We start from the raw sequence: 12953 nt of genomic DNA, 5'->3' as shown, positions 1-12953 counted from the left end.
ATCTCTGAGCCAAATCTGTCCTCTACACACGGGGGAAATCAGCACTGACAATCACACACGCTGCCAAGACTTTCTCTAATATCAGGTTACTTAATCTCTAACAAATGGGTAGCTGCTTTCGTCAGGTGTTGATGGAAGAAGGATTACGGGAGAGCAATGTGTCATGATGGCTTTAAAATATATTACGCAGTTTTGCATTTATTTTTTATGAACTGTTGAAATCATAAAGTGATGAACAGCTTCAGAAAAAAAGCACATGAAGCAAACATCCCTTGATAAATTAATGTTCACTCAAAGTTCTTTATGACAGAAGGCTTCAGAGTCAAAGTGTTAAAACAAATATTATCAGTGTTTTATATCTGCAAGGCTAGAAACAACCTTCCCCTGCAAACTTTAAAATATAGAAAATATCCAGGAGATTCCCCATAGCTAAACTATAAATGACCTACTGCGTTCTTTGTCTGTTTCAATACAGGTCACTCAGCATTGTTTGTCTCTCTTCTAGGCACAGCATAAGTCATTTACTGCAATAATGTTTCTGTTGCTGTCAACAAAAAGCCTGCAGTCTGTTTGTACAGAAGCGTTTATAGAAATGCCATCAGCATATGGAATTGCTGTTGAGAACTGCTACATGGGGAAGTATAATCTCCTGGCTGACTGACTTATCACTTCCCACATTTCTTACAATTTGGACTGGGGGAAATGTGCCTTTTACATTTTTCATCCAAAACTACAATCAGCTGAGATACTGAGAGGAAGAGACAAGTGTTCCTCGACAGATTTTGGCAAGCATACATACATTATTCATCTTTTAAATTTAAGGCCAAATGGATGAGAGTGTGTCTGAATAAGATCAGACCAGTTATTACATGGAGACTTCTCCAAGGATCACTATCATTTTCAAGGTCTCTATCTAACCATGTTAATTGTGTGTTGGGTTTCATACACATACATGTGTGGACAGTGGCGGCACCAGGTTATTTTTGGGGTTGAACAACGGTGGGGCTAATCTATGCAGAGGTGGGATGCAAAACAATGCGAGACTTTCAATGCAGAGTAAATACAAACAACTGCCGGCCAAAACCCCACGCGTTGTTGACCGCATCATGTGTCACACTCTTGATGCAGAGGGAGAGAGAGACAGAGAGAGAGCATGAAACGCAACAAAATATAAAATTCACTGTAATATTAAAAATACATTCAAAGCCATCACTCATTCACCTCAGATGTGAATGTGTGGTGGTTTTCATCAGCTCTTCTGTCCATGGACGTTTGAAAATACATGGATCCAAAGAATTGTCACAACCTCCCCAACTATTAAGCTAACAACTCACTACTATAAGCAGGGTTGCCAGGTTTGACAAAACCAGCCCAATGGCCAATCAAAACTAGCCCGAAACTAGCCAAACGGCTAGTAAAACCAATCCACAGTAATGTAACCGAAAAATAAACCCATAAAACAGCAGCCACACCATACAGCTATACTGCCATTAAAGTACACTAGTATTACCATCATTGTGAAATACATTGTACTACTTATAAAATAACACCTTAAATGGTCAGCATACCTAGTTTCCCCTACAGATATGTTTGATCTACTTCGTGTGTTGCTTGAGTTATTTAAAGTGCTGTATATCATAGCACATGCAAAGAACCCATTTGATGACAGCATAAAGGAACTGATTTGACTTAATGTGCATGTGATTCATTAATATCAACCAAACATCTTAAAATGTTGATGCACTCTATTTTTAAACATATACACAAAACGAATAGTCCTTGTTTGTGTGCATGTGTGTTGGTGGGGCATTCCATAATAACTGCTTATCTGCATGTCAGTTTGGTTGGATTTGAGCATTAAATAAGTAGTCTATTTATGATATGGATTTTTAATATTAAGTAATCAAATATAGGTCTACTCAACCCACTGACAAAAAAAAGCTACCCGTGGCAGCATCCATAAAGTAGCTCAATTCTTCTGGAAAGCAGACCTGGCAACCCTGACTACTACGGTCTAGTAAAGCCTGGTTTATAATTCTGCATTGACTCTATGCCATAGTGGCCAACACTGTTGTGAGCACTACATACTTGTGCATCAGGTTCATGTTGTAACACTCTGCCTTGGTGCTTTGTCAGCAGTGTGTTTTCTATAGTCAGATCGCCTGTTTCTGGTCCCACTACTTTTTCTACCTGTTTTTACACAGGGTACTCACTGTGGTGACTCTGAGCGTATTGTATTAAGTTTGAGATGATACATGTTGCCATTGATCATACAGCAGTTATTCCACAGAAGAAAAGAGAGGAGACGTTGATGGAGACTGAACTAAAAGTGCATCATCAGCAACAGCCTAGCATTATAAATAAGCAAACTGACTAAGGAGGTTGTAAGCAGGCCCTCAGCTGAGTTAAGAACTTTAAATAAACCTGAGAAAACAGACGACCAGGCCCGAGGTCTCCTCCTTCAAGATCAACAGTCATTCATGTCTATAGATGGATTTATAAACCACTGATGAATCCTCTGCCTCCCACAAAGTAAGCTGTCTCCCCATGATTATGTGCTTTTATTGTCTTAGGCCACAACTTTTGTCAGTTTTCTCTGTCCTCCTTGGTTAAGTCTTCAGTAAAGCACGGACCTTTGGACTGAAGGAAAGTGTTGTTCTCTGCAGCTTTACATATATCCTCCTCATATAGTTGGGAGATGGCCCTGATGTGGATACTGTAGGGCTTTGAGTCGTTTTGGCGCATTTTCCCAACTCGATGAGCAACATCTTTTCCCTCTCAGATGGTACTTTTTGGCAAACATCGATAACCTCCGTGAGCATGTTTTCTATTAGCTTGTAGTACACCATAGTCACAAATTTAGCTTTGAAATTTTGCCACAAGTCACACATTTCAAAACCGACTCCCCACTTCTTTCCACTCATTTTTCAATGAGAATATTCTTCTCCTTCTTAATTTTTTTTTCAGAACAGACAGTCTCTATCATTTTTTCTCAAGAGAATGACTTCTTGAGTTAATAAGGTTGGCTCGCATGGGGATGGCATCATCAGATTTGAAAGCATTGTCAACAGTGTGGATTTGACAGATAGCAGGTTTCTTGGCAAGTGGAAACTTGCTTTAAGTGAAAGGAAGCAGGGGGAATTCTTCATCACTTGCAGGTTGCATTCCATCCCTTGCTGTAGCCATGGTCCGTCACTAGCAAAGATGCTAATGCTGCTTTCCCTCTCTTTGTTAGGTTAATTTCTTTTTGCAGGCTTAGACTTTTTCATGTGCAGGGTCAAATTTCAGAATGAAGTAAAGAACTTCCTTCGTTGACTATGTCAAAAACACTCAAATTTGGTGCGGACAGCTCGATAAGATTTGACTTGTCAGGCCTTTATCTCAAGCAGCCCTGCCTGTAGCAGACATAGAATACTAATTTGGATACTGAATGACAGATTTGCTTTTGAACTCGGATCAGTTTAAGGTGTATACTGCAACACTACACTACATACCGAGGCGCTGTTGGACCAGGTCAGCTGTAGCACTCATTTTGATTCTTAATTTTCTTGGAGGTTCCATGGTGCAGCCAATAAAAAACTTGGTAGGGCTGTAGCCCAAAAGTCTTACCCTTGCACTGCCAATGTGTGTGGTGCTGACCCACATCTCCAAGCTGTGATTTGGTATGTGCTGAAATAGATGGAGGAGGCAGGCCCTTGTTCCTAAGCTTCCTGCTGACAGGTGTGATGCATGGGGTCTTATTGCCCAAGCAGCCACTCGTCCCTGAAGCTGTCAGAGAGGAAAATACTCTGCCCCCTGAGGCTGCACAGCTTTCCCCTGGGCAGTGTTTAATATTACATCTCTGATGCTTACACATGGCAGGTGTTTTACTTTGAAAGTCAAGTCAGCAGATCTGATTTTTTTTCCTTTGTTCTGCAGCAGTAGCAGCACCCTGCCTTACATTAACACACTAAAAACACTCGTGCTAGGCAGCTGCCCTGTACAAGTGCAGTCCTCTGCAGCTTTGTGGGTTAAGTGCTTTATACAGGAAATGTCAGGGGCAGTCCTTCATTCCCTGTCCCACTTAAAAGCAATTATTAAACATCGGAAATTCCTAAAAGGCTCTGCAGTGCTCTTTCAATAACAGTTAGTTTTTTCTGAATTGAAAAAGTTACTTATTATTGAATATCCTGTTTCATTCATTCAGACTGTAATAAGTGCACTGTATTAACCAACTCTAACATATCTCTAATGTTACTGTGTGTTTTGACAGTCGGTAAATATGCTTTGTGGTGTGTCTGAGCCCTGAATAATAAGTGTTATATAATAACTTATATAATTATATATAACCCGTGGTTATGGTTGTTTCCTGGTAAACAGTCAACAGTTCTTCAGATTGCAGAATTCCACTGACTTAACATCTGCTTGGGATCCACTAAACAGTGGAAGTGAAGCCAAGGGCGATCTCCTGTTCCCCAGTAAAGCTTAGCATATTGTCCTTGGTAATCCAGTCACCAAGGATGACACTGTAAACACTACAAAAAGTAAAGGCCGAATTTTCCAAACATTACAGAAGCTAATGACGTCCCTTCAACAGGCACTAACTTCAGTCTTTATTGACTTAAGTAATGAAAGAGGGGACACAGCCTGTGCCAGCCGTCTTTACTTCTGGAACTTTTGGCGGATCAAGTTAGCACAGTAGCCATTCAACATTTGTAAGCAAGTGTTTTCAGTAAGCGTTCAAACTTTGTTGCTAGTTATGTTAAATTATTTTGTTGTGGTGCTTGTCTGTAATAGGTTTAAAGAATAGGTAGACAGCATAGACTGTATAAAATATGGACGTAGTTTCCGTGATGTCACCCATCTGTTCCTGAGCGCTGTTTTGAAGCCAATCTACGGCGGCATCCATATTGGAAATGCGGAACTCAACCAGGCAGAGTGTGACGTAAAGAGGCGGAGTTTGAGCCTCCTAGCCAATAGCTATGTGTTCCCTACCTGGAGTCAAGTCAGTCATGTCCTTATTTGAGCAAAAACTCGTAATCTTAATATCTTCTGAACCGTCACATTAGAAAGAAATTCTCCCCCCTTACAGTGTGTGCCGATAGAGAAATCTGCTTCGTAGGGTCAAGCCGTTTTGTGAACCAGGCTGTAAACATGTTTATTAATGCTGCGAAGATCGTCTTTTTTGAATTGGTGTGTATGTGGTTTCCGGTGTTTCTGCAGCCAGCCTCAAGTGGATTCTCGATGAACTGTAGTTTATAACACTTCCGCATGGGCTTCATAGTTTGAGACCGGCGGTTGCCGCTTGGTAGCCAGTGATTTTAAAAGGGGGTGAATAAATAAGGTATTAAACACCACACATTATAATGACCTGCCAGATAGAAGACACTTGTCGCCAGGCCCGGCAACTTTTCTGGGAGAAACCAATATGAATGAGATGTCACAAACATAAATCACAATTGAGGGGGAAAAGCTAAGTATTCACTCGCAAAATGAATGCTCTCATTTCAATTTTACGATTTTTGATTTCTATTCTAGTTTTCTGACTCACTCTACATTTTCTAAATGCTCTGTATCATACCCAGGGTTCTCTCAGCTTAGAGGGCTGTTTTCTTTTCTGCCCTGTGAACTCCAGATATGGTTTATGGCCATCAACTCCGCTTCTCATAAAGAAGATTTTACATTTTTTTATTATCATTATTAACTCATGTAGATATCATGCATTGAAGTTTCTCTGTCCTGTGTGCACTGGGATGTTACTGTATTGATGTAGTGTAGACCGGTCGTTGTCTCTTGTGAAGTTGTGCTGCTAAGGAGAAGTTATCATAACTCAAAAGGGTCAAAGCTGAGCCCTCTGAGCTACAGGTCTCCTGGTTTGGTTCCTTTAAGAGAACTTAATTTCCCTCAGTCAGCTCAACTTTGAGGATGATCAAAAACTACCTGTTGTTTTGCAATATTAGTGGTTAGGTGGCGTGTCCACTGCCCGCTGGCAGTGCCTGTTTTCTATTCAAACTCAATGTGATTCAGTGTTTTTAGCACACAGACGCCCTCAACGTCAGCTGATTTTTGTCACAGCGCTCTCAGTTGAAAAAAGTTCAACTTTTGGAACACCTCGACTCTCAACAATGTCACTTCTTGATCACTGACCAATCAGAATCAAGAAGGTGGGGAACTTCTGAAATCAACTTTGTCAACAGCAATGGCAGAGGTGCGTACAGAGGAGAAGTTATCGCACCCTTTTTTCAAGGTACAATTTATAAGTTTAGAGCTGCTGCGAATGCCATGACACGATTTCTAGCAATAGTTTTACAGTTTCTTGATGAAATGCGGTTGAATGAAAGCAAGTATGAAGCATACAGAGCATTTTAAAACAGACCCAAGGGTCACTTCTTAGGGAAGCAGAGGTACCGCAGGAATACTTTTGTAACCTAGCAACAGTAAACGCTGGTGAGAGTGCTCTGAAAGTGAGGTTGTGAGCGCTCCCAGTGCAAAACGGCGGCAGTGGACACGGCACCTCATAGCTGAATTTGTTGAAGCCTTTACCATGTCCACAGAAGAGTTAGAGAAACACTGTTTTTTAAGATGAAAATGCTTTATATCTTGAAGCATTGAATTATTTCAGCAAATTACTGTTGATAGCTATCATCATGAAATACACATCCTGAAACTGGTTTTCTTTTCTGTTTTGAAACAGTTAAGTTAACAATGTTGGCAGGAATTATGCATCTAACAACTGAACTACTGTTCAAATGCAGAAATAGAGAACTGATCTTCAATGAAACGCAAATTTGGGAGGTGAGGGAACAGCGTTCATGAACATCCAAACCTGTTGAGTTGCGCTTCACCATAATATTATTTATGTAAAGATAAAGTTATTTTGCTAGGGAGAGTATTAACCAAAGTTACTTCTCTGGATTTTAGAGGCTTATTATTAAAAAGGCTTGTGGACATGTCATGTGACATGTGACTGGGATTAGAAAAGAATAAATTAGTTGATTGATCAAGGCCAGGAGAAGAAAATGATCCCAGCAACAGGAGGATGAACTGTTGAGAATATCAGATGATATAATACATTTCCTATTCTGGACTTGTATTAATACAGTTAATAATTTATGTTAAGGAGTACATCATGAAGTATTATACAAACCCTTGACACTACTCCATCATATTTTAAATAGCATCAGACAGTCTACATGTGGTGCATAGTGGCGCCCTTTCAGTGCAGGTGAAGAGCTCTCCTTCTCTCCATGAGGGATTACAATGGCCCTCAGAGGAAACAACACCATCAATCACACTCATCCCCAATGAGCACTCATTATTTCTCACTCATTATAGTTATCAATGAGAGAGCAGGAGAGGTTCCTCCTTATGTAACAAATGATCAGACAGACTGGCTTTAGCTCACTTCCCTGCAGACAACAAAGGTGATATTCTAATCTCATCAGGCTGATATTTCTGTCTCATGTTGAGCTCTCTATGTTTTTGTACAGAAGTACATCAGGAAGAAAGAAAAACTGGATGAAAACACAGCCATGCCTTGGGTATTGTCTTTATTACTATGCATGACTTTGCTTGGGGATGGAGTTACTTTTTTCATTCATATGTGCTTGTTGTTTTACCTCCTCATCGGATAGAGTAACATCCAGGCTAACAGTCTTTAATATCTATCCACACATTTTGGCCCCATGTAAAATACACCTGTATTCAAAAGGGGCCTATCCTATATAATCCCGTCACCCAAATTTTCCTGTAATCTCTGTTGGTCCCCTCCAACTTAACAGATCAGCTAAGCTGCTATTACATTAGGTACTCTGTTCCACTGTACTTGAAATCAGACTGGCAACTATATATTGTGTTTGTTGCATAGCAACTGCATCATTCTTGGAGAAAACATTCAGCAAGAAACAGAGGTCAGACTACCTGCTCGCTCCCTGGATATAAAAATAAATCTGCTAATTAACCCTTGATGTGGCCTATTGACTTAATCGAAGCTTGTCCAGTAAACAGCCTGTTGTGATGGTCTACAGACTCTTACAATGTATGATTTCTGAAGGTACACAAAGTATCCAAAGATCATTGAAACAGAAATAGTGGGGAAAATCACTACTTGGATGATTCAGGGTTGGATATAAATATGTAATGAATTTAAGCTACCAAAGGTGGAACCAATAGTAGTCAAGTAAAGAGAGGTTGTTCAGCTCACCCTAATGTGGCTAATGTAGGTGGCTAATACTACATCGCCTTCATTCCAAGACAACATGGTGTACACGTATGTAAGGGATGACATCTAGTAAGCAGGTGGTTATGCAAATTAGAATCCCAATAGGGGGAGCAGGCCCCCGTTATGAAGCAGCGGTGTCCTGCTTATGGTTTATGCTACTCATGTTGAAGTTACTAATGGTTTAAGTTGTGATGTAGCAATCAGCAATGAGATATGCACTCAGCAGTTCTGCTGCTATTGCCTGAATTGCAGGACTGCATCTAATTGAGTGTGCAATAGGAAGATGTTACTTTGTGAAGCATTAAGATGTGACCAGAGTCTGCAAATGCATTACAAAGTACTCATTCACGGATGCATGGTGATGTCACTTTTAATGCACACACTCTGTTCTCTAATGCCGAGCATGGGCTTAACAAATGGCATGTTGACCACATTGAACGTTTTCCGGTGAGTTCTCAGTGTGGTAATAAGTGTAAATCAGCTTATGAGCAGCAGGCCCTGTGTCTCTTGGTGTGAGGTTACCCATTTGTGATGCACTGCAAAGACGGTAAAGGTAAACAGAGTCTCATTTATAAAAGGCCATGATAAAAATAACACACTGAAATGCTTACTAACTCTTACATGATTATCATTTGAAACAAATATAAGTTTCACTCATTTTAAATTTAGGCAAGAAACACTTCATCTTTTCTGATATGAGTCATGAAGACTACAACATCAGATTCAGTCCACATGGGTACTATAATTATGTATAATCATGTAGAAGTTGAGTTTGGGTTTGATTAGTTGATGATTTCTTTCAGTTGGAGTTGGCCAAGCTTCTACCTTTTTTAAACTATTACTAGATTACCATGCAATAGTGTTGCATTAAACCTTACCAGAAAGCAAACTGATCCAGTTAATACCAGACATTTATTATTGAAACAAATGTTTACATGATGATTGCTCAATAACAAAGTGAACAGACTGATTTTCTAGCTTTATAGGCTAGCTGTGGTGTAGCAAGAGTGCACTTTACAAGTGTTGTTGTTAATTTTTGAATTAAGCAAAAATGGTCTGAGACTGAGCTTAGTCTTATACTTGTCAGTACTTGTTAAATGCCCCTTAATCTAATATTTAAAACAGTCCACATGTTAGTTTACGGGTTTAGAATGCTAAAACTATTGTTATTGCAACAGTGTTGAAAGAGGTGAAATGTGCCAGGCTCCCTTCTGCTGATTGATTTGATTCGACAAGTGTGATCTGGTTGTCTCTTGCGTCACTTTTGCTGAAGAAAATCAATTATCGTTGTTTTGTGGTTTTGACCAATCAGAATTAGGGTTGCAAAGGGGTGGAACATTTCAGGTAAATTTCCATGGGAATTATGGGAACTAACTGGGATTTGAGGGTAATTTAATGTAAAAGGTATCATATCCAAGCATTAATATTTGTTTTGTTATAAGCAGACATCAATCTAATAGAAATCATCTGTGATTGTGATGGAGGAATATACAGTGCATGTAGGGGGCGTGGTCTCAATAGCCCTGCAGTAAGCAGTGTGCTATGTGCATGTGATTCAGGAGTAGCATAGATGTTTCACTGTACTTGCATGAAATGTGGTTGTTTTAGTCAGGATCATGCTAAAATATATTTTCCTGAACTATATTTAAGTTCCTTTTTAAGAGCCAACCTTCAATTTAGTAAATTCATGGTTTATTCCCATTTATTCTCATAAATTCCTGTTAATTCCCATGGAAAGTTTCCAACTTTGAAAATGAATTTTGCAACCATAATCAGAATCAACTGTTTAAGAAAGCTAGTTAATGAATTATAAAACCAATCCTGTCAAGGTGCTGGTTTGTGATGTTTTTTGTAAAGCTGGACTGTTAAATCAAAGTTGTTCTAGAATCTAAGGGACGCTTAACAGCAGGATATGAGGCTCACTTGCCCAAATAATACACCTCACTAAAAGAAGAATACAGTTTGGACAGTGTAATGGTAATTTAAACCATGATGAATGGGTTGAAACGTTCATCTGTTCCATGCTGGATAATTAAAAGCTACTCAACTCCATTTTGCCAGAGCTTTTCAATCACATCCCCATTTTACTGCAGCCTACTGGGAAACACAGGGCTGAAGTTCAGTTTGCAGAAGCTGGTATATTTACAGTTATGAATGAAACATTGTCTTGAAACATTATTCTGGATGGTGCTACTTTTGACTGTTATTAGAGATGGCAGCTAACATTTCATATTCTGTATAATGATCTCTCTATAGTGGGTAAAACTACTTAGTTGCTGTCATTGTAAAGTATCCACTTACAACAAATGACAGCAGCTCTTGAATATGCACAAGCACTTACACGTTAAGACTGAAACAACAAAAACAGCAATAACATGTGGGCAATTGTGGGCAAATGCCACTTTCCGTTTGATCACAGAGTTCCAGTACTGCGCAGCAGGGAGGCCGAGTGAGTTAGCAGCGTGCAGTCCAACCACAGGACCAAGATTTAAGCTCCTGTGTCAACCCTTCAGCTCCACTGAAGTCTCTAAACAAAGCCATGGAAAAACTATCAGCTCCAGTCAGCAGACACTATGAGACCTTGACCTTTGACCTTCCTATCAAGAAAGGAAATGGAAGGTAATTTATCTGTTGAATCAATTTACCCCGGCTAGTTTCAAAATCAAACCGGCAAACCACTGAAACCCAATACTTCTGAGCAGTACAAGGATTAGCTTTGAAGCACCAAGTCTAAAAACTGTGAGGTACAAAGATCCGCAATTGTGTGCCTTTTTATGTTCTAAGTCTGAAAATAATTATATTCAGGACAGCATTGTTTCCATTTTTGAAATCGCCTCATTGAAACAAGTATCAAAACATTTTAAACATCCACCTACTGTCTTTATACAAGTCATTAAAGATTGTGGTATGATCAGAACTTGATACCATCAACCTTCTTGATTTTCATTAAATAGCTGTCGGATTTTAGTATTATACTTTGAAATGCTCTCTATAGTTTAGATAGAAGTCATAACCATAAAAAAAAAATCTTTTACATTTTACCGTGCAGTAGGTTCCATCTTCAACCCCAATTCCAAAAAAGGATGGGACACTTAGTAGAATAAAAAAAGTTGTTACAGGGACAAAAAAACATTGAAAATAGAGCTAAAGGGAAATACATACCCCCAGCCAAAGTAGCACTTTTTAATTAATTAATTTTATTAGCGATCCGTACAATGAAGTGATGATACAGTTGTTCGGCCAAATGCCAAACATTGGCCCCAAATCATGGTCCAAGCCAATAATGCGTCAGCTGCTATAGTAAAGATGGGAAGAGGTTCTCCCCTCTGAGAGACTGTGTCAGCAAATAGTTAACAGTTTCAGAATTATGTTCCTTTGCATAACATTTCAAAGATATCATCATCCATAGTACATGATATCATTAAAAGAGAAAGGGATAGTCTGCAGGAATCTCTCTGAAACAAAGACAAGGCTGTACTTCCACCGTACTGCGGTTACGCTCTCGTCAGTCGACACCTATTAGCTGCATTTTCAGGATGCAGCATGCAGCAGGACCAAGTTTTTCCCATGGTAACAACTGAATCAGATTTTCTGCTTCCTTTCTCATCCATGTTGTGTTTACTGGCCTCTGAAAACCTCTAACCAGTTGACTCCAGGGTCTGGCTCCGCTCTACATGAGGGTTTGTTGTTGTAGTTAAGAAAAAAATACGATCTGGCGATAACACAATGTTTAAAATTAACTGGAAGTTTTAATGTTGTGTCAGTGCCTGACTTCCTGTCTCACTTGATCCATTCTGTGCTGATGGATGCATCGTGCATGCAAAAATATAACTCTTGCGTATCAGCAGCGGAGGGCCCCGACCTGCCAGATCTGAAACGGAGTTGGAACTCAACAGAGAGGATCTAGTGTAAGTAAACACATTGACTAGGATTGAAACATATCAGCTTCGGTGCTGTGATGGACCAGAAATGGATCTGGTGGAATTTAGCAGTTAGGCAGGACTGCATTCTAATGAATTATGACTTTGTAGTGGAAATCACTGCATGGGCTCAAAATGACGTTCCAATACCATTGTCTGTGAACACAGTGTGTTGCTACATCCACAGATGTGAGTTAAAACTGTAACATAGAGAGAAATACCAGTCTCTGAGTAAAATGAGTCTGGATGCAAAACTGGTCTGCCTGCAGTCCTGACCATAGGCTGTATAAAATATGGATGTAGTATCCGTGACGTCACCTGTCTGTTTCTGAAGCGCTGTTCTGAGGCCAATCATCATATTGCTGCTGTCGAGCGATTGTGACGTAAAGAGGCGGGCTTTGGGCCTTCTACCCAACAGCTACAGTGTTCCCGCCTGTCAATCAAGTCAGCTGTGCCTCTCATTGGAAGACTCGTCATCTCAATATCTTCGAGATTGCCACGTAAGAAAAGAATTCACCCCCGTACAGTGTGTGCTGATTGAGAAATTAGCTATTCAGACTACAGTTGTCTTTTGTACCAGGCTGTAAACATGTTTATTTCTGCTGTAAAGCTTTTTTGAATTGGTGTGTATGTGGTTTCTGGTACTTCCGGAGCCAGCCTCAAGCGGATCCTTGATGAACTGCAATTTTTAGCACTTCCGCATTGGACTCATATTTTTAGACCGGAGGTTACTGCTTGGTCCTGACATGTCACCTATTGAAAACATTTGACCTATCAAGAAATGAAAAATATGACAGAGAGAACCCAGAACTGTTCACCAGCTGTATCCTATA

At 39.8% G+C, this 12953-nt stretch overlaps 1 protein-coding gene across 1 annotated transcript in view; it reads right to left on the bottom strand.

The window, feature by feature from the left end:
- Positions 1-12953, bottom strand: part of LOC117821257 (probable G-protein coupled receptor 153) — a 44729-nt gene that overhangs the window by 28021 nt on the left and 3755 nt on the right. The window lies entirely within an intron of this gene.

The sequence above is a fragment of the Notolabrus celidotus genome, chromosome 11 (assembly GCF_009762535.1).
Source record: "Notolabrus celidotus isolate fNotCel1 chromosome 11, fNotCel1.pri, whole genome shotgun sequence".
Taxonomy (NCBI): domain Eukaryota; kingdom Metazoa; phylum Chordata; class Actinopteri; order Labriformes; family Labridae; genus Notolabrus; species Notolabrus celidotus.
The sequence above is the reverse complement of the archived record's forward strand: the minus strand, read 5'-3'. Positions and strand labels throughout refer to the sequence as shown.